General features: G+C 47.3%; 1 long non-coding RNA gene across 4 annotated transcripts in view; it reads left to right on the plus strand.

Moving 5' to 3' along the window:
• Positions 1–20,666, plus strand: part of LOC139361617 (uncharacterized) — a 176,996-nt gene that overhangs the window by 91,052 nt on the left and 65,278 nt on the right. The gene's annotated exons all lie outside the window — the stretch shown is intronic.

The following is a 20,666-nucleotide window of genomic DNA, read 5'->3' on the forward strand; positions in this document are numbered from 1 at the left end:
TCCCAAGGAACAGCACTCAGAATTGCTGGTAACTGTGGTACATTTTAAGGCTGATGATAGAAGTCACTTGAATGGTAAGGGCTGCTTTGTGAGGCAGATGGGGTTTGAATCCCGACCCTCCTGATATGCAAGCCCTGACCGTGGCCTTCTCTCCTCTCCCCTGGGAGATGGGAAGGTGCCAGCATCTACCTCACAGGCCGTCCTGAGAACCTGGGACTAAGGGCTTGTGTTCCTCTTGCAGGTGGCACAGACGTGGGGGCTTGACGATACACACACTGCAGGCTGCCAGTGTCAGGGTAATCCAGTTTTAGTCATAAAGGTGGGATTTGCTTTGCTCCCCTGCAGACCAGGTGCGGTGCTGCTGTTGTAGCAGGTGTGTGGATCCTCTTGGGTGGTCCTCAGGTGGACAAGGAGTCACCGATTCGGATTCCCAGTGTTAGATGTGAGGGGACCATGGACCTCATGTGTTCAGAGGGGAGGAGTAAAAAGCTTCCCTTGTATTTCCAGAACTGTCTATCCCAGGAATGCCAAACCACTGGCTTTCACCTGACGCTGTCGTAGGTGACACTGTCTGGAAATGAGGACTCATGTTCCGCATACTTGAGCCAGTACCCGTCTCCCTCCAGAGCCGTGGCCCAGCCCTCCTCATTTCGCTGGGTTGCCAGCCTGGGGATCTGTAAGCCCAGTGACGTCTCCGGTCTCGGCCCCCGCTCCCCCTGGGGACAGGAGGTGGCTTCAGGAGGCTGGTGATGAATGCCTGAATGAAGCCGACTTGTGACTGCAGTTCTGTCTAAGGGCCTCCCCGGGTGTTAGATGTCAGTAAATGACACCTGTGTGTGGATCTCATGTGATGAGAGAAACAGTGGGGGAAACCAAAGCTTGTGGAGTCTACAGGTTCTGAACTTGGAGGTGTGTGCACCTGTGTACTTGGTGAGGGGTGTGACGTCCGGAATGAGTGTGCACGTGTGTCACGTTTGTGCATGTGTGGTTGAGTGTATTTAGCGGGTGTGGGTGGAGTGAGCATGTTCATGTGTGTCGTATGTATTTGAGGGTGTGTGTGGAGTGTGTACACACATCATATTTGGTGAGTGTATTTGAGGGTGTGTATGGAGTACATACATGCGTTTGCGTGTATACTATTGGGTGAAGCGGTGGCATGTGTGGAGTAAGCATGCACACGTGTATGCTGTGTGTGGGGTTTCTAAGTGGTCCTCCCCTGAGCCTGCTCCTGGGCCCTGCTGTCCTGGCAGCTTTACAGTTTGGTGCGTCTTTGATTCCGGAAGATTCTGGAACCAAATTCTGAAGCTGTGATCACAAACTTGCAGCCCTGGAGGACGCTGGCCTGTGGAGCCGGCACGAGGGTCTCTGTGCTGGCCTCTCCCTGGGCTCTGTCCACAGAAGAGCATGTCCGATGATTGAGCTGTGCGGGTCTGTGGCTCCCCAGCCTCGAGTCAGCCCTCGGTTCTGTCCCACCTCTGTTTTTCTTGCTGAGGGGCTCCGGGAAGTGGTGCCTGGGATGGCGTTTTCACCCTGGGGTTGCTTCGCCAGCTGCCCAGGTGCTGGCTGCCTGAGACCTGCTGCCGTCCTGGGTGGACGGGGCTGTCGCGGGGACATCCCTGAGCACCCGCGGGAAGGCAGGTTTAGGAAGTGCCAGAGGTGAGTGGCTTCCTCTCACACTTGATTTTCTGGAAAGTTCTGGGTCTCCTGTTTTTCCCTAAGGGAAGTTAGAAACTGAGTTTCTCTTTAGGGGAACGTCTTTGCAGAGTCTGCTGTTTGAATGTTCCCCAGGTGTGGAATACTCGGGGCCATATGTGTTTGGGAACATCCGTGTCCTGAGCGAATTCAGTAAGGAATGGAGAGAGGCCTCCTATCAGCTTGGCCTCTGTTTCCAGCTTGTTGAGGGTTGACGGCTGCTGGTATCCCAGGGAAAGTTAAACACTGGGCGGTGTGGGATGGGAATGTTTGCTCTGACAAGGACAGTGGGAAAGCATCTAAACAAACGTCGCTGTTCTCCGGGCTCCTCGGGGTCGAGCTTGTTTTGTGGTGTTGAGGGAAAGCTACCCTTGTTCCTGTTCCTCACCATTTGAAAGGTGTCCAGGACACGTTCCTCTGGAGAGGTGATGTGCGTGAGTGGGGGTCAGGTCGCAGGCTCCGAGGTTATTTGGGACCTGTCAACTGATTTCCTGAACACACAAGTGCTTGGTAAAGATGTTCCTGATTAGCTAAAACATTTCAAGAGGACGTGATAGCTGGTGGTTGTTTAAAGACTATCACAATTTTCCTGTTACTTTTTAAATGCCTGTTGAATAAGGGAGGATTCACGTATTTTTATTTTCCTGTCTGCATACTTGATATTTTGTTTTTTGTTTTTCATGTGGGTGTGCAGTTAACAGGATTTAGAAACAGTCTCAGCCCTGGGGAGACTTCAGGGCCGCCTCAGTCAGTGCTGAAGGGAGGCAGGGATTTGGGGGCTGCTACCTCCACAGGAAGGGACACCAAGGGCCAGAGGTCAGCAATCTCAGTGAGGCCACAAAGACGGGCACACCCAGCACCCTGGCCCATGTGCCTCTCCTTCACCTTTGTCTCTGCTCAAAGCTGCTCTCCTGGGTCATCACTGGTGATCTCTAGGTGCGTGCTTGCTTCTTGCAGAAGTGGTGTCTGGCTGTGGTCAGTGTGGGCCCTCAGGACTTCCCTGTTTTTGGCTCACATCAATATTGGGCAGTGGTGTATGTTTGCTTTGGAGTGGTAGATCCGGTGGATTTTGGCTTTGCCAACTCATTTAATACCTGTTCTCCTAGGTGCTGGGACCCTCTCCTAAGTCGCCTGTTCTCCTAGGTGCTGGAGCCCTATCATAAGCCGCATGTTCTCCTAGGTGTTGTGACCCTATCATTAGCTGTGTGTTCTGCTAGGCGCTGGGACCCTATCGTAAACTGCTTGTGAGAGATCTCGGAGGTGCTGCTTATGAGGATCCGCTGCCTGACCTGAGGTGCAACAGTTGCAATTCAAAACCACCCCCCAGAAAAATTGTCTCCCATGAAACCCATCCCTGGTGCCAAAAAGGCTGGGGGACAGCTGGCCTAACGCGGGCTAAGATGTCAGTAGATTTTTGGACTTGGGCCTCAGTTGAAGAGGATTAGATTTTGAAAGGTGGGGTTTGAAGGCTTCTAAAGGGCAGGTTTTCATCTCCAGTGGGGCCTGGCCAGAACTGGGTAGAACTGACCCAGAAGCTGACAACTAGTCAGGCTGGCTCACTGCCTGTGTCCTGTGTGTGCAGCCTTGCTGTTTATTCAATTGTCTGGTGGTGGTGTGGATTCCATCCACAGCCTCAGAGTAGTGGAAGCCATTACTTCAAGGCTGACCTTATTTAACTTTATCAAAAAGACATGAAAATCATTTAGTATAAATCTTCCAGATACCTGTATCCTTTCTTTTCCCAGAGGCTTTTAAGTATTGCAACTTAAAAATCTTCAAAAATAACTTGAAAGGAAAACCTCTAAATATATTTTTGATGAGCACCCTTGAGAGCTTTAATATGTGAAGTAAATTCCCTTGACTTTTGTATTCCTAGAAACTCGTTCATGTTTGCAGATGACTTTGTATTTTGTCAACAGTGGCCACTGGTTGGTGACCATCAACACCTGCCGTGTATCATTTAGAAAGTTGGATGTGGATGTATTCACTTTTCAGACACACAAACACATGGGCTGTTTGTTTTCGGTTTTGATTTTTTTGGTTTTTTTTCTCCCCCCAGCTGAATTCAAGAAAGGGAAACAAGCAGACAGAGTAAGTACCAGAAAGCGTCTAAGTGGCTGGGTGGGGGATCCTACTATGGTGTTGGATTGTGTTCTGCCAGACATCGCTCCTCGAAAAGCTGACCCTGAAACGGCTGGCATTGCCCTCACCCTGGGACATTCGTCTGTCTCACCAGAAAATGAAGAATCTGCCAGAGTACTGTGAGTCAAATTCAGTCAGAACTCGATTAACTAAGAGGCTTTGTCTCAAAGGCCAAACCATGAGGACACATTTTTAATTTTTAAGGAGTGCTTCATTGTGAGTCAGTTCTGATGTGTACTGCATTAGGAAACCTCTGAACTTCCACGGTCAGGCCCAGAACTCTGAGGGAAAGTGGTTGTGCCCTTCCCACTGTTTTTGTCACTAGCTGTATTGATTTCCTTAAAACCCTTTTTATATGAGTTCTATTATAGTTTGAAAAAAATTCACTTAGGTAGAACTGGAAGCGTTTGCGCCGTGTTAATACTCATGACCCGTTCTGGGTCTCGGTGTATGTGTACTGTATAAATGTACATGTGTGTATGTGGTGTACACATACTACGTGTATTTCCACTGTGCATGTATTTACAGTGTATAGGTATGTACACTACATTTGTGTCCTACACACGTGCATGCTGTAGGCATGCATGTACATGTGTATATGTGTGTATCTACGGGGATGATTATATGCACACTAGTTGGACACCTATCTGTTCTACATGTGTACATACATGCATGTATTTAATGCCATATACATACCTGTGTACGTGCACCATGTGGGTATGTGCACATTATTTCTGCAGGTGTATATATACATATGTGCACACAAGCATGCATGTACACTATGCACACTGAATAAACTTCTGGATATGTACACAATACGTATACATGCTGCATATGTACGTACACTATCGCATATGTGTATACGTTTTATACGTTAGTGTACTGATGTACATTGTATACATGTGCATATGTGTACACTGCACATGTGTATGCATGCTGTAGTGCACCTACGTACATTGGATAAGAATGTATGTTATATGCATGTGTATACATATAGCAAATAGCATACCTGTGTACATACGGATGTGCATGTGTATGCCATATACATGTACATACAGGTTATAGTATACCTGTGTACACTGTATGCATATAGACGTGTGTACATGCTCTGCATGTACATACATGTTAGCATACCTATGTACATTTGCTATATGGATGTGTGTATGCTCTATGCTTGTACACACGTAGTGAACTTGTTTGTACACTATATATATTTGGATGTGTGTACACTCTATGCATGTACCCTACATGGATCTGGATGTGTGTGCACTCTGTACGCACGTAGTGCACTTATGTACACTCCACGTATTCGGATGTGTGTACGCTCTATGCAGGTACACGTGTTACAGTGTGCCATATACGTACGTTATGTGGATGTAAATGTGTGTGCGCGCTCTATGGCACCAGGAATAGGGCTCCCGCAGGGATCCGAGAACGCACCATCTTGCTGGCACCGGAGCGTGTAGGATGAAAACAGTTGTTTGTTACAACCTACTTGAAATTTGGCAGGTTACTCTACCCTTTGCAACAATTTAGGAACAGTCACTTCATTGATGTGTGTGTTCCTGAAATCATAAACAGCTCTGTGAGGTGTGTCTCATCCCCAGACGAGAGAGGGAACCGAAACAACAATGACTCGGTCACTTAAGTGAGGTAGAACTAACACAGCAGCTGTCTAGCTTTCTGTATTATAACTTTGTCAGCAGCTCAATGAGAAATCGGCCCTCATCAGGAAATGTGTCCACTTTCTACTGTTCTTTATTCGTGGCGTATTAACTGCCTCGTGTTATTCCTCACGATGTAGCAAAATCCCTCCTAGAGCTGTGAATATAAACAGTTCATGACAAATGTAGTATCTTCTCTGTAACGTTGAAAACGATATGTAAGTTCATCTTCAGATATTGTTTGGAAGGATGAGAAGGAAGATGTTTAGGACAAAAGAATAGAGAGCTTTCAAGTAAACAGGGAAAATAAGGACTTTGTGCAAAATATTTCCAAATTTGGAATTTGAGAATACTAAATCTCACATCTAAGATCATAGGTAGTTTTTTTTTTTGCGGGGTAGGGTTAAAATTAGTACTTGGTTTTCCATGCCTTTGGGAATTTCAGTCCTGATGGAGGATTGCAAGAATAATCTGATTTTTCAGAACAGAAGGGCAGTCTGTCTCAAAGGTAAATTCCAGGTTGTACCATAGAGAAATAGAAATTGCTGTCAACTTTCTGTAAGGTTCTTCAGTTCTTTCCTCTTCTGTGGTTAAAAAAAACCATCTCTGGGTTTAGTCTCAGCCAAGTTCCTCTTATGAGGTTGCCTCACATTTCACACAGCTGTTGAGAGTCTTCATCATTCGTAGTTAACTTGTTAAAAGCAAAACCTTGTACTAGTTAGATCTGGGCACCTTGAAGGCAGGGGTTTGTTTTATATTTTTAATAAGCAGCAGGGTGATGGCAGGGCTAGGGCCCTTCATCCCATCATGCATTCCTCTGAGCTTTCAGAGCTCTCACTGCATGCTGAGTGGTGTTGGCTGTTTAGGGTTTAAATAGGAAGACGAGGCTCTGCGACTTGGGACGCTCTTACTACCTTCATAGAGAGCTTGGTGACAGTTCAGCATGACAATTTGTGCCCCTGCTGTGTATACTTTGTTACGGCCTCACAGAAAGGGTATTGATTTAAACGTGACTAATTTCTTCATGTTTATTTTTGCCTTTATTCCTAGTTACAGTCCTGATAATTTTTCTTCCTTTAAAATCTTGCTAATGGCTAGTGAATTAGTGATAAACTATATTTACGTGTTCTCTAAATCTAGCGATTTAATTGGAGGTCATTCTTCTTGCACCATGTGTCAGTGCTATGTCAGGATGGCTCAGTTTTACATTGTCAAAGGATTAACTAGAGCAGGATGCAGCCTTACTGGAAATTGCTCGTTTGTGAAATACAGGCACTTTATTTTTTGTTATACTCGAGGTGTGTTCAAATGTAAACATTTTGAGCCGTGTTAGAAGGATATACAAGATTGTAATGAAGAAAGCAGCAACTTGATCAAGTACTAGCTAATGAATTTTATGTTTTAAGTATATGGACTGTGGACCTTGGCAATCAGTTCTCATCTTGACCTTTTATTGTTTTATTAGAATCTTGCTCTGTCACCCAGACTGGAAGGGTAGAGCCCAGGAGTACAATCTCCATTCACTGCAACCTCTACGTCACAGGTTCAAGCGATTCTTATGCCTCAGCCTCCCTAGTAGCTGGGGTTACAGGGTGTGTGCCACCATGTCTGGATAAATTATTTTTAGTAGAGATGGGGTTTTGCCATGTTGGCCAAGCTGGTCTGCAACTCCTGACCTCAAGTGATCCACCCACCTCAGCTTCCCAAAGTGCTGGGATTACAGGTCTGAGCCACCATCGCTGGCCTGACCTTCTGTTCTAATATTGGTTATTCAGTCTCGATGATAGCACCTGGTTGTATTAACTTGGGGTAGAAAGCACAATTGCAATGAATCTGGTTGTGTATATACGTGCTGACTTAGCGTTCATGGCAGCACTGTGAGGTGGGCATTGTTCCTGAAGGAAGGCCGATGGGCAAGTTGGGGCTTAGATACGGGACTTGTGGGCAATCACTGCTGTCCCATGGCTGAGATCAGGCCTGTCTGTCGCCTGTACCCTGAACTCTGAACACACAAACGAGCAACTGTCAAGAGTCGGTGCTCGAGTGTGATGTGGCCTGTGGTGTTTGCCTCGCAGCGCTGCTTTGGCTCGGGGCAACAGGGCAACAGCTCCCTCCCTCGTTCGGCTGCCTGGGAGTCCCAGGAGAACCCACTGATACCGTTTATAAATGCCGGACATCGAGCGTTCTCCTTGGTACCAGCACATCTGGAATTGGACAGCTCGGTTAGATTCTCGGCCAGCAAACCTGTACAAGAGTGTGTGAACTCTGCGTTTGCTTCGCCCGGACAAAGGTGAATTCGTGGTCACTACTGGATGGCAACAGGTGTGGCCTCAGGAGCAGCACGGAGACAGGCACCCGGGTGCAGGAAGAGCATCTGCAAGAGGGGGTGGGGAAGGTGACAGACGCAGGTGCGAGTTTAGCTGTTACCCAACCACCCCCCATCCACGGTAAGACCAGATTTTCTCATTGTTGCCCCTTTCTGAAAAAGACCCTGAATTGACTTCTCTGTGGCTCCTCGCGCCTCCTTGTCAGGTTGGAGGAGACTGCTCTCCTGGCTCAGGCCCTGCTTGCGGCATCACGGAAGCTGCTCTTGCTTGCCCTGCCCTCCCTGTGACGTCCTCTGTGCTGTTGTCCGGGAACAGTTCTGCCGAGCAAGCTTGGACTCTGCTCCCTTCTGCTCTTGGATTTCGTGTCTGGAAAGCTTGTGTTCTTTCCTGATTTTTGATGATGCTGAGCTATGTTTTTGCAAGGATCACGCGTGCCTATAGCAGGGAGAAGCCCCTTTGCAATTTTAACATCTTGACGCTCTCAAGCAGAGCTTGCTATCGAAGTTGACAGCCTCCTGTGTTTTTGTTTTGGCAGAAACTGAATTTCAGTCCTAGGACAGCTTCAGCACACTTGTTCCTAGCTCTTCTCTCTCACTGCTCCCCTCGTGTGTGGCAGAAATCATATGCCCTGAAGTTTACCAGTCCCTTCATTTGAAAATCAGTTAGTGTATGTGATCCTCATGAGAATTTTACTTTTTATAAAAGCAAACGCAAAGACTGGGTTTTGCGAAACCAGTGTTTTATGTGTATATTAATTGCACTCACAATAAGCTTTGTCTTCTAAATATTTCATGTTTCAGATTAGCCCTGGAATCATGCCCTGGAGTAGTTTTGCTATTCCGCTTTTATTTTTGGCTAAGGTAAAGTTGAGAACATTGTGATATTAGATGTAGTGAGTCCTTTTAGTTTCTTCTATGTCTGTTTTCCTTTAAGCCAGAACCAGCAGACTGATACCAGTTTGTGAGCACCTGGCATCTCCCAGGCCTTTCCTGGGTCTTCCCTCCGCTGTCTTGCGGACAGAGCGGTCATTGGTGGAAGATGAACTTTTGAGAATCTGTGTGTGGAATTAAGTAAATGTCATAGCTCTCTTCTGTGACAAACTGAATGACATTAAGCCCAGTAAATTGTAACAGCAGACTTTGCACATACAAAGCATTGAACACCAGGAAGGTAACCAGGCTGCGATGCTTCTGGTCCTGCACAAGACCTCCGGTATCACAGCGCATTTAACATACTGGCAGCATTGAGCGTTTGAAAATGTTGTGTATGTACCATGTCCGTGATTTTCGAGGGCCTGGATAAACACCTCTGGTTATCGCAATCTTTATCAATGGGAGCTTAAGGTTAGTACTGGGGCAGACTGTGTTTTAAAGAATTAAGGTGTCTCGAGTATGTTTCAGTTTTCCCATGAAGAAGAAACATGTCAGCTGTTCTTTCCTGGACTGTGGCTAACACAGTGCCCCACCACGGTCGGTCACATGTTTACTTCCCCTCCATTTAACCGGGCTGGGCTTGGGCCAGAGTACTTCGGTTGTCAAATGTCATATGAGGCTGAGGAACTGTCTTCTGCTTCATCATTAGCTTATGGAAACACTGTTTTCCAAAGCATACTCTCCTTTATCATTTGTGTTTATATAAAATAATGGAATGGTTATTTTAACTGTGCAGTTTCCTATGTTTGGTTATTTAATTGCAGAAAGATAATGGTTTTATTTTGCTAAAATCTGTGCTAGGAATTGTGCAAAATCTTTGTGAAATGCCCAGTTTACTAGCTTAAGTTATAGATCTTTGTATAGAAAAGAAAAAGCCTATTGCTACAAGGAGCATTGTCTTTATCGATGCAAAAAGCTTTAAACTTATTGGCCGTGTAGTAGGTAAAAATGCATCAGAATGTGACGAAAATTGAGAAAAGCATTGAAGTTTTAAAATCCGCTCTGCAGTTTTCTTCAACTCCCTTGCAAGATACTTAATTTGAATAAAAGACAGAATAAAGTGTTCCCACTGAGGAAAGTGGCAGGAGGACTGTTTCGAATGTGTTCTGAATCTGAGCAGTCCTGCCACACTCGTCTGTGATGTGGTGGTGTCCATGGTGTCACTTTTACAGAACTTTAAGAATGCCTCTGTGAATAAAATACATTTTATTCTTAGTATTTCTGTTTTGAGTTTTGAGGTGTGTAAAACATGTTAATGGTTTCTTTCCCTTACAGAATTTGCTTGTTCTTTTTTTTTTTTTTTAAATGCCTACAAGACTCTGAAGCACATTAATCGCTTAAAAAGGAAAGAAAAAAAAAGGGGCCAGGCGTGATGGCTCACGCCTGTAATCCCAGGGCTTTGGGAGGCCAAGACGGGCGGATTGCTTGAGCCTCAGAACTCGAGACCCAGGGAACCAGCCTGGGCAACCTGGTGAAATCCCATCTCTACGGAAAACACACAAATTAGCTGGGCATGATGGCTGCACACCTGTAGTCCCGGCTACTCCAGAGGCTGAAGAGAATCGCTTGAGCCTGGGAGGCGGACCTTGCAGTGAGTGGAGATCACGCCCCTGCTGTCAAGCCTTGACAGAGTTGGGACCCTGTCTGAAAAACAGCAACGTTCATAACGTATGGGTGAACTGCCCGGCTGCTCTGTCTAGAGTAGAATAAATCTAATTATGTTTTTGCCTTTTATTAGCATTGAAATTTTCTTAATTATCCCTTTGTTTTCATTACATTGTAGCAATATATTGCCGCTTAGAGTCTGGAACAAGTAGGCTTCTCTGGATCAGGTTCTTACTGGATGGCTAAAACTTAGAATGATTTTTCCCTTCCTTGGATGTGACTTATAGAACTTTGCCTTTTGAGGTGATGTGCTGCATTTGATAGCGGACACAGGAATGCCCGAAGAATTCACTTACAGGGCTAAAGTATACGTGCTTTGTAGTGTTTCCCTCCTAGAATGAAAACGGTACCTCTCATTTGTGGGTCGATGATGCTATTTGCTGAAAACTTTTAAAATTTTATTTATTTTATTTTATTTTTTTCAGACGGAGTCTTGCTCTGTCGCCGAGGCTGGAGTGCAGTGGTGTGATCTTAGCTCTCTGCAAACTCCGCCTCCTGGCTTCACGCCATTCTCCTGCCTCAGCCTCTCGAGTACGTGGGACTACAGGTGCCCGCCAGCACGCCTGGCTAATTTTTTGTATTTTTGGTAGAGACGGGGGTTTCATCGTGTTAGCCAGGATGGTCTCGATCGCCTGACCTTGTGATCTGCCTGCCTCCTTCTTCCAAAGTTCTGGGATTACAAGCATAAGCCGCCGCCCCCGGCCAAATACATGTTTGTTTACTGCCTCAGTCCTCCGTTGGGTAGCCCTGTTCTTCGTCGGATATTCAGGGAGCCGGGGGCATCTTGAGTCTTGAAAGGTGTGCTCTGCGAAATGGGAATCTTCCGGCTGCTTATTTAGGGAATCCTGCCGGCTGTCATTTACTGGAGAGCGCAGTTTCCTGGCTGCCCTGGTCTTTGAGGGGAGGGAGACTGAGGGGTCATTTTCCCACCTGGACCAATGTGTTTATTAAACCTGGTTTGTGTATCATTTGGATCTTTTTATGAAGGAAAAGCTACATCTGTGACTTTCAGATGAGTGGAAGTCATGTTAAAATATATATATATATATATATTGGCTACTATGGAGAAGTTTTGTCCTTGTGACCTGTGAATACAGTCACAGGAGAGCAGAATGTTCACGGTGTGGGTGCTTACAGTGTACATGCAGAGTCACATTCTTCACTAGTATTACGTTAAAAAGTGACAAATAAGAGAAAAATATTTTGCTCATTACAACGTCGGTAAGAAGCTGGCAGCACTCTTGTTTTTGGAGGGGTGTGAAGGGAATATTGAGAAAGTGTCATCAACATTAGACTCGCCCACTCTGCAAATCCTGTGCCAGCTGGAGTGAGGACCCCGTGATGGAAAGATGCACCCCTCTTCCCGGAAGGAGTTGAATCTTTGTAGCGCTCAGGACGCATGGTTCATCTCTATATAAAGGCAGAGTGTGAAACGCCGTGGAGGCTGAGAGAAGCGATGTGGTTAGCAAGTATGAGTGAGACGTTTGGGGCTTGTTAGCACCTGGCGTGTGTGCAGCAAGCTTTGCTATCTGCACATGTGTGATCCTTAGAACACTGGCGTCTGGAGCCATGGGGGCTGTCGAGGGCCCCAGCTCCTGGCGGGCTGAGGAGTTCCCTGTTACCACCAGGATAACCGTGATTTTTGAAGGCTGTCACTCAATCCCAAGTCCTGGAAGGGGGCTCCTTTCAGAGAGGAAAACACCCCTAGAGCCTCAGGCAGAATTCAGTGATTTTTCTTATAATGTTGCTTAGATTTCGCAAACATGAAACCAAGAACATATTTCAGAATGCTTATGGTTCTTTTGTAACCATGGAAACAAAGTAAGTTGCAGTCGATGGACAGTTTGCGGAAGCTGGACTGCCTACATCGTGAGCACGGCGCTCTCCCTACCGCCCTGGGCCTTGCTCCGGTTTGCTGGGGAGGCTTTGCAGGGCCTCTTGGCTGGGATACCTCTCTCATGTCCCATGTTGCTACCCCTGGTCACAGCCATACTGCTGGGCACCTGCGCCGTGAGGTCACTGAGTGGACACGGAGCCGCGGGGCAGCAGTTGGTCAGGAGGTGGCATCCACATGGTCCGAAACAGGTTTCTGTTCATTAAGAATGATCATTGCAATAAAAACAGAGTGAAAGAAAACTCTACTGACCTGAGAATGCGTCCGCTGAGTTGCATAGGGAAGTGCAGTGAGGAAGGTGAGGGCTGAAAGGAAATGAGGGAGGGAGAGGAAAGGAGAGAAGGGAAGCGAAAGGGGGAGGGCGGATGGGAGTGAAGAGGGAGATGGAGGAGGAAGAAGAGAGAGGGCGGTGGGCAGGAGCCTGGGAAATGTGTCCCAGAGCCGGTTCCTGACCGTCGTGGGTGCGTCAGAGCTGATCTTCCAGGAGAGGTGGCCTGGGAGGGCTGACCCTTAGGAAGTGAGGGCCGGGGGGAGCTGATTTTTTGGCCCTCAGCGGGGCTGTTGTTGACCTGAGATACAGTCGATAGTTTTCCTGAAGAGATCGTCTGCACAGCCACCGTTTGCTGCCAGGTTGGAGACAGAAGTGCTCCTCCCCATGGATTCTTTCTAGTTTGTGGATTTTTCCCAGTTTACCTGAGCAGCCTGTCAGTGGAAATGTCGGGGATTACTAACATGTCTCCATTCTACAGAGCAGTCGACCAGCTTCCAATCCTGTAGTTGTTGGGGGCACCATTCCGGCCCTGTCAGTGCCGGCCCAGCGTGGAAGCCGCAGCCCGAGGCGCTGGGAAACCTGCGGGGCTCTCACTGCCAGGGTTCTGATGGGAATCGAGCGCTGGAAGAAAGATGTCCTTAGGGCAGAGCCTGGCGAGGAGGGGGTGCTGCTGTTGCAGCAGTACATGGAATTTCAAATGACAAATGAAACAAGCTTTTAATTATGACCAGAGCCCTATGCTCTGCGTTTCTTCAAATGGAAATGTTGTGCTGAAATGAAATTGCTGTTAATCGGTTGCCTCATGCAAGACGCAAGACGGAGGGCTGGGAGCAAAGTAGAACGTGGACTTATCTACAAAGCTTCCTCCTCCCAGACTATCATCAGTTGGATGGTGCTACACAGGAATATGTGAGAATTCGTGTGAGAAAGGTGATGGGTGCAGACCTGTGTGACTGGCAGGTGTGGGGGAGGTTTGAGAGAAGCTTTTGGCTGAAGTGATGTCAGATGCAGGAGCTGAAGTGTGATGTCTGTCTGGATGGAAGAGCACACACGCCTCTGGGCTGCGGGAAACAGATAAAAGAGGAGGTGGACAGACGTGAGTCGTGTCTTAGGAATGGTAGCAATTCAGGCAGACCCAGGATCAGGCTCCCACGGGGGAGGAGTGGATATCAGGACCCAGGGAGCGTGGGGCGGGGGTCATGCCCAGGCCTCTGCGGGTCTTGCTCTTGTGTCAGCAGGGCCCTGTGCTTGCCCTCCTTAAAACTTTCCTGATCCATAAAACGGGCACGACAAAATCCACCTTGTGACACTGAAGCTTAAATGAGATGATGTACATGGTGTCTTCCTTCCCTTCCTGACACATCCTAGACTCACAGCTATGGTAGCAGCGACAGACTGGATGGAATGCTGGAGCCGCTTTGCGCCTGGTGAAGCCACATGGATTTGTGCAGTGCTGGCGACTGTCTCTGAAAGCCTTTGGTCATGGCAGTGGCAGCCTGGAGTGGCTCCTGGCATACTTGAGTCTGTGGAGTGCAAGGTTGACTGGAGCTCCGGGGCCATTGATACTATCCAGGGGTGAGCTGATGAGGCCCTAAAACATGGGGGGAAGGCCGAGAGGACTTGGCTGCCAGAAGCATTGTAGATTTCTGGCTTCGAGAACTTGCTGACTTATGGACATAGGAAGGTAAACCCAGATGGCTCCAAAATTGTAAGTCCAGAAGAAAGGTGGGAGGGTACAATTGCTGACTAGGTCATGGTTGCCCTGTCCCTTTGTTTCTGGCCATCGTTTCTCCTCCCTCCCCCTGCCTTTGTGGGCTGGAGGGCCTGAGCCTGCACAGCGGTCTATTTCATGATGACAATGGCCGATTATTACCCTGCAGTAAGAAGTCTCTCCATTTTATTTGGCAGCAGTAGTTAAATAAATTTAAGGAGTGATGGTGTAGTAGTATTTGTTTTGTTTGTGCTTTTTTTTTTTTTTTTTTTTTTTTTTTTTTTTTTTTTTTTAGTGTCATTTAACTGAATGTTATTTCCAATTTCACTGATCACTTTGAGAGGCCAAAACATGCTTTGATTTGTTATTTTGTGTTTGAGCTAGTTTATTGCCTCACAGGAATGCCAAGTATTCTGTTGTCACACATCATTATGTATCTCAAATTGTGTTACTATAATACTTAGCTGAATTACCTCCCTTATTTTGGCTTTTAAAAATCTAAAATCTGTGTGAAACACAGGATGGTGCATCTCCATTGAGGGTTGTTGAGAAGTGTGACTTTTCCTGGCATGCTTGAGAATCAGTGACATTATTTTATAGAAACACTTTGTAACTGACAGCAAAGCTAGAAGCTCCTGTAAAGGGCAGAGTAGGCAACGTGTGATGCTTTGAGGGCCACAGAAGTCTCTGCATATATTTCTTTTGTGAAAACTTCAACGTGTAAAAATCCCTGGCCAAGGCTCGGTCGGGGATCATGGTTTGCAGACCCTTAACAGCAGTTTAGCTGAAAGCTGGTCTCCCATGCGGTGAGCAGGAGCCCACCTCATTGCTTCAGCCAGGAAGATGCTGCCCTCATGCTGGAATTTACTTCAAACAAACTTGAAAGCTCTGGCACCGCTGCTCATTTCCATACTGTTGCAGGCTATCTAAAATACGGAGGATGCCTTGGCGTTTTGATTTTGTTACTCCTCTTGAACGGCTCTGAGATGGCTCATCGCGAGTTAGACATTTGCAGAAATGATCAAGCAGAGCTGCAGTCATCTTGCAGATCAAGTGAAGTTTTTTCTGAAAACTCGTTACAGGCTTAAATTTCTGATCCCATTCCATCCACTGATCTTGTATGATTGGTTTCTTTTTGTACCCATTTGGGTCTATGAAGCGTCTCCCCACCGTGGTAGAAATTTAGCTCTGATATTGTGCGTGAGTCGGTATCCTCACTCCTCATCTGCGAGGAGAAAGTGCTGCAGGTCCTGTGTGGTTTCCATCCCCTCCCTGCACGCGGATGGATTGGGAGGTATTTGTGGTGTGTGAACTTGCTACCCCCAGAGCCTTCTGCTTCATTCCCTGGACCGCTTTCCTCCCTCCTCCCTCCTGACTCACTCCCCTGGACCACACTTCTCCCTCCTGGTTCACTCCTTGGGCCGAACTCCACCCTCCTCCCTCCTGGTTCACTCCCCTGGGCCCCCACTCCTCCCTACTCTCCTGGGCCACATTCCTCCCTCCTGGTTCACTCCCCTGGGTCCCCAATCCTCCCTCTTGGGGGCTTGGTAGTCTCTGATGTGCTTGTGCCAGCACGATAAGGCTGAGTGGCAGCTCCAGGGCTGCGGCTGCTCACGCAGCTGTGGCATGAGTGCAGAGAACTGCGGGGATGCAGCTGCCCTTGCTGTGAGGCTTCGAGTGTCATAGTCGATATGGGAAACTGGGTGGGATGTGGATGTCCCAGGAAGGGACAGGAGCCTCCCCTCAGCCTCTGTCAAACAGTTCTCAGCCAGGCGTGGTGGCTCACGCCTGTAATCCCAGCACTTTGGGAGGCCGGAGCGGGCAGATCACCTGAGGTCAGGAGTTGGAGACCAGCTTGGCCAATGTGGTAATTTTTGACGCATTAAGGATTAAGGAAAATGACTCACACTAGTTTGCCTTGCTTTTTAATTGATAATTGGTATACCCCAGTAGTCTGAACTTGTTAAGCAACCATTCTTACCGAAAGACTAATCTTTAAAAGTCTCTTCCTCTTGACACGTCTTTGGCTGCTGTAATCAAATGCAATGTAATCAGCACTGGTTAATGGCTTTCCTTGCTTGGCTAACAAATGCTCCTCAAAAACTTTGATTTCTTGTTATTTTCATTTATAATTATGTTTTAAGCCTTCTAATTTTTCTAGCTTTCCTGCAAGTTGGGAATAACTGTGATGGGTGCTTAGTTTGGGATGTTGACGTACACTCTATGCCCAGCTACTATGCCATTGTGTGAACACTGATTTCTCACTTTCTCATGAAGACTGATTTCACCTAGTTTGGTAAATTCTATTAATTTTAAGGAAGGGGGTGGAATGCAACTGCTGTTAGGAGGCTTTTCTAAGGATCGAGGAAATGTTGCCCTGATTATTACCATTACAGAAGGCACATAAAAATACGTGCTGCCTTCAGTCATGATGAATCTGTAAGTCCGCATCTGTGACTGCAGAAAACGGCAGCCCCAAATCTTAAAATCGTGTGGATGCACCAAGCCCATCTGCAGGGCACTGTGGAGCAGCCTGCATTAGCCGAAGTTGGCCCACAAGCCCTGAGGGATGGTGTCTGAGTTATGATAAGGCTCTGACTTGGGATTAAACAGGCCTCCAAATAGTGTGATATTCTAAACAAAGACATGATACTGCCCAGGGAGCCCAGTGGGCACCTGTAGACAGTGTAGGTGAGAAAAGGTTCCAACGAAGATTCCTGCAGCTCAGCTAGGAGGATTCTGTAAGGCAGTAGACACATCAATGTTCACATAGGAGTGTTGAGCTATATTCATTCCTTTTAAGCAGCCAGGCTTGGGTGTGTTTTTAGGGGCACTCACATGGCGCGCTTTCCACCCTCACTGCCGGTTGTGCCTGTTTGATGTTGCGGACTTCTGTGTTAAGTGTGTCCACTCTCCAAATGTATCTCTGTCTCTAGAATATTTTAGAGTAGACCATTTATTGTTTAAACGCTTGTTTTTAGTGAGGAAGAAATCTTTAAAATGGGCCATACAGACCCTGCTATAAATGTTGAACAATGGCACGTGTAATGTTTAACACGTAGTGTTTAAAGTAGAAGACAGTTTAATTTAGAAATCCTGTTGGAATGCCAACTTAAATTACGACCATCTGTACACATATGGAAAAGAATGAGAGTGAAGGTACAGAATTGGAATTTTGTCTATTTTGTAGAGATTCTGTAATGTATCAGGTACAAGTCTCACTTCATGATTTAAATGCATGAAGCTGAAATTAGAAAACTTGACAAAAACATGCCTTTGAATAGTGAGCCTTTATCCTCCTTGAAATAGTGATTCATTCACTAAAACGTCCACCTGCAACTTTGTCAAATACATTTGTTGCATTAGTCCTCAAGTGAGCTCAGTTTTCCAGACAGACAGATTATTACTGTTTAAAGTTTGTCCTGATGATGTTGGTGAACAGGGAAAATCCTTTGACGTGGATCCTCTGTGTGTGTTACACATCAGACGCGGCCTGCCCAACCCTCTGCCTGTAACTGGGAACCTTGACTGTCAGGATCATTGTAGAGAACCTTGAGGAAAGGAAAACAAGCCTCTGGAGTAGCAAAAGATGTAGCTGATTTCATGCAGTAAAACTTACACATTTTTCTTTAAAATGCTTCCTTCGGAACGTCAGCTTGCTGACTATCTTAGAATCGCTGTAGTCCGCTGACAGCAGTCGTGGGAACAGGTGCATGGCCTGGCTGATGCAGGAGGGTCTCAGAGCAGAGCCACACTCCTGACACTGAAGGAGGGGCTGGAGCCATCACGCTCGTGACTCGTGCAGATGGCCTTGGCTGACCTCCAGAAGAGAAAACGTCAGTATCCAAGGAGGAAAAAGTCTATTAATTTCATGAGTGTTTGCCTTCGCAATGGCTAATGCCCTGAGTTTGTGGCACCTGCTGTCTCTGGAATGAGGAGTCTTCCCTTCCTGGCAGACAAGCTCTAGATGGGAACAGGAGCTGTGGTTGCTGGATTGAAGAGGTTTCCTTCTTGGGGAGGTGGTCTTCGAGCCTGACATGAAGGAAGCTGTGACTGGCGGGAAAGGGCCTTGGAGACAGTGTATTTACCAGGAGGGTCGGTGACTGAGAACCATCCTGTTCCGAGTGTTGCCATTCTGGTTCTAGAGTAAACTTGGGGAGAAACAACAGCCAAAAGCCCCGAGGAATATTCTGTGATGTTGATGACATTTGGTAGATTTGTTGCTGAGACTCTGAAATGAGAAGCCCTGGAGGTGCAGGTCTATCAGGCCATGCGACGTGAGACAGCTGCTGCTTCAGGGGTTCGAGTCCCCGTGCCAGAGGCTCAGTCCTGCAGAGACTTCTGCACAGTGGGCAACTGATGCCTCCGGTTGATTGTGAGTCCCCCAGATGAATACCCATGAAAGGTTCCGTGTCAGCAAAGAGTCAAACTCTGTGAAGCATTCGGAGATTTATTCTGAGCCAAATGAGTTACCATGGCCCTTGATACTGCCCTCAGGAGATCCTAAGAACGTATTCCCAAGGTGGTCAGAGCCCAGCCTGGTTTTATAGCTTTTAGGGAGGCATAAGACAATCAATCAAATAAATGTAAGATGTACATGGGTTTGGTCTGGAAAGGTGGGACAACTGGAAGCAGGGGTGTCCAGGTCATAGGTAGATTCGAAAATTTCCTGATTGACAGTTGGTTAAGAGAGTTGTCAGATAAGGGGTTGTGGAGACCAAGGCTTTGTCATGTGGAGGAAATCCTCCAGGTAGCTTTGGAGAGAATAGATTGTAAATGTTTCCCATCAGACTAAGCGTCTAAGTTCTGTCTAATTCCAGAAGGGAGGTAGGGTGATGAGGCAAGTCCGACGCCCCAGCGATCATGGCCTGGACTAGTTTTTCAGATTAGCTTTGGAATGCCCTTGTCAAAAGCAGGGGCTGTTCAGATGGGCAAAGGGGCTTCGAATTCTAATGTTTTTAAAACCAGAAAGTGATTGTGTTTTTTTCTGTGGATGACAGCCAGTGTGGTAATTATTTTATTAGCAGATTAATTTGGAAGTCAATGTGTTTTCAAGTATGTTAATTATTAAATCATCAACAAACAGAGAAGGGCTTACTTTGAAACCAGCCTGAGACTCAAGAGGCTCATCAAAGAAAACGATGGACTTGGGAGAACTGATTCACGTGTTTACTGTGCCAAGTTTCAGACATTACGAGAAGTCTGTGCTGATACATTGTGACTTGAGAACTTAAATCTTGATGGACTCTTAAGAGTGAGGCTTTTTTTTTTCTTTTCTTTTTAAATGGTCAGTGTTTCTGTCTCCTGTGTTTTGTCTTCCAGCCGCTGAGCACTTTAGCTTTGTGTTCACGTGGCCTTGTTCTCCGAACCACCTGCTTTGTGGCTCCTCTGTCCTGCCCACCTTGATCGCGTCTTCCCTGCCCCGTGGGTTTTATCCCGAGGACTGTTCTCCGCTGTGGGGAGGGGAGGATCAGTGGACACTGGCTTTACCGACTCATTTTCTGTGTAGCTCTCAGTTTCTCAAAATCTTAATTGTCTTGGATTCCCTGTGAAACTGGGAGTCAGGCCTTGGGCGCAGTGCTGGGTGGCCTTGGGCGCAGTACTGGGGCAGGAGGGAGAGATGAGAACAGGAAGGATGGGTTTGTCAGGGGAAGGAACCCCTTGCCAAATTCCTGTGTCTGTTTTAGGTTAAAGATGAATGGCCGGATGGTGGATGTCTCACCTGCTGTGGCTGGACCTCGCTGTGCTGAACCCTGAGCAGGGGCCCCAGCAGCTGCCTCCTGCCAGGCCGGGGCCACAGGGCTGGGCTTCTGCCTCTGGGAGGGCTCGTGCCAAGGTGCAAGGGTCTGCACCGCTCGTGTGTGACCTGAGGGGCATGTGGGAAGCTTTTCTGTGCTCCTCACCTGGGAGAAGTTGAGCTCATCTGGGCTAGAGCCTCTGGGGAGGTAGGAAGGCAGAGGCCTGGAATTCCTGCTTTCCCCAGACAGCAAGAAAGCTCAGCGTTGCACCTGCTCTGAGATGCCCTCAGCAGCCATATATAGTTGATTTTAACATGACGGAAGGTGCCAATTAACCCGGCTCTGTGGAGAGCTTTGAGGAGTCCAGGCCCTGGGCCCCGGGCTTTTTAATATGTTCCTTCCTGAACAAAAAACAAAAGATCCCTGTGGCTGATGTCGACTGCGTGGGGTAGGACATGCCGAGCTTGGGTGGGGCTTGCCCCTGAGTTTCCTTGGTGCTCCTCCCAGCCCCCACGGATACCAGCCTCTCCAGGCCGAGGCTTGTCCTGTTTAGACCCTCGTTGGTGGGGTCTGTGGTCCTGGATCGAGGGCCCAAGCACTTCTTTCATATTATTATAAATGATTCACCAG

The sequence above is a fragment of the Macaca nemestrina genome, unplaced genomic scaffold (genome assembly GCF_043159975.1).
Source record: "Macaca nemestrina isolate mMacNem1 unplaced genomic scaffold, mMacNem.hap1 Scaffold_71, whole genome shotgun sequence".
In the NCBI taxonomy this organism is placed as follows: domain Eukaryota; kingdom Metazoa; phylum Chordata; class Mammalia; order Primates; family Cercopithecidae; genus Macaca; species Macaca nemestrina.